The sequence below is a fragment of the Chiloscyllium punctatum genome, chromosome 31 (assembly GCF_047496795.1).
Source record: "Chiloscyllium punctatum isolate Juve2018m chromosome 31, sChiPun1.3, whole genome shotgun sequence".
Classification (NCBI taxonomy): domain Eukaryota; kingdom Metazoa; phylum Chordata; class Chondrichthyes; order Orectolobiformes; family Hemiscylliidae; genus Chiloscyllium; species Chiloscyllium punctatum.
This window is the reverse complement of record NC_092769.1, coordinates 5,992,885-5,994,191: the sequence shown is the minus strand read 5'-3', so window position 1 is coordinate 5,994,191 and position 1,307 is coordinate 5,992,885.

Sequence of the window (1,307 nt, the reverse complement as noted above, 5' to 3'; positions counted from 1 at the left end):
ATCTGGAACAGTCTGAATGCCACAGATTCAGCAGGGATTCTGAAACAGACTTAGAATTTTACTTTTTAAGGAAAGATTTGGGGGACTATGGGCACATGGGAGGGGACTTGGGACAGATTTGCAGCATCTCCAGAGGGAGAGAGTACAGCCCCAATGGGCTGAATAGCCCCCAGGCCCTGTGCTCTGTGATACTGTCCCATTCACTCTGAATGATGAAGCTCATCCCAGGGCAGAGAGATGGATTAGCCCTTCACTCTCATCACAATGGGGCCCGGCTGATTGACGGCAGCTCCAGACCAATGGGAGGAGAATCTGTGTGGTCCTGCAGCCAATGGGATTGAATGAGGGGTGTGGCCAGCAAGACAACACATGTCCATGAGCTGTGCAGGTGCAGTGTCACTGGGTGGGGATGGGAGAGACAGCAGAGACTGGGACAGAGGCTGTGGGACCTGAATTACAAACTCCCGGGAAATTAAAACCAAAAGAACTGAGGAAGATGTAAATCAGAAACAACAACCAGGAGGTTCTGGTAAAGCTCGGCAGGTCTGGCAGTATCTGTGAAGAGAAATCAGAGTTAAAGTTTCAGACTAAGTGTCCCTTCCACAGAACATATATTACTGAGAAAAAAAGGTCAGTTTATGTGCAGAAGTTAGTGTGGGGGGAAGATAAAAGGAGAAAAGTATAGATGGGGATAGAGTGAGAAGAGTGGTTGGATAAAGGAGTGGATAACGATCTGGCTGGGGGAGGGTCATTCGCTGTAAATGGAGACTGTTAGTGGCTAACCATAGGTAGTGTGTAATGGCAGGCTGTGAGAACAGGGCCTGGTGTGTGGGGTAGGGGGCTATGACATGAGGTTGTGAACTTATGGTTAGCCACTAACTGTCTCCATTGTAAGCTGTTGCCCACCTATATCACTCCACGATTGGAGCTGCCGAGGACACAAACTTTGGAATATCTTCCCTAAACCCCTCTGTCCGCCTTAAATATGTATCTAAAAATCGTTCTCTTTAATCAACGTTTCCATCATTCGTGAAGCATTTTAGGAGATTTGTCAATGTGAAAGGCTCCATACAATGCAGGAAGTTGTTGTTATTGTCTGACATCAGGAGAAACAGGGATGAGCCCTCTCTCTCTCTGAGACCTGATGAACAACAAAAGCAGGAAGCACTGAGCATGCTCCAGCCCACAATGGACCTCGGATGATTGATGTCAGCGCAGGACCAATAAGAGTTGGGGAACGGGGCTCGAGGTGCTAGTTGGTCCTTCAACCAATCGGAGTGAATGAGGGGCGGGGCAATACTCAACCA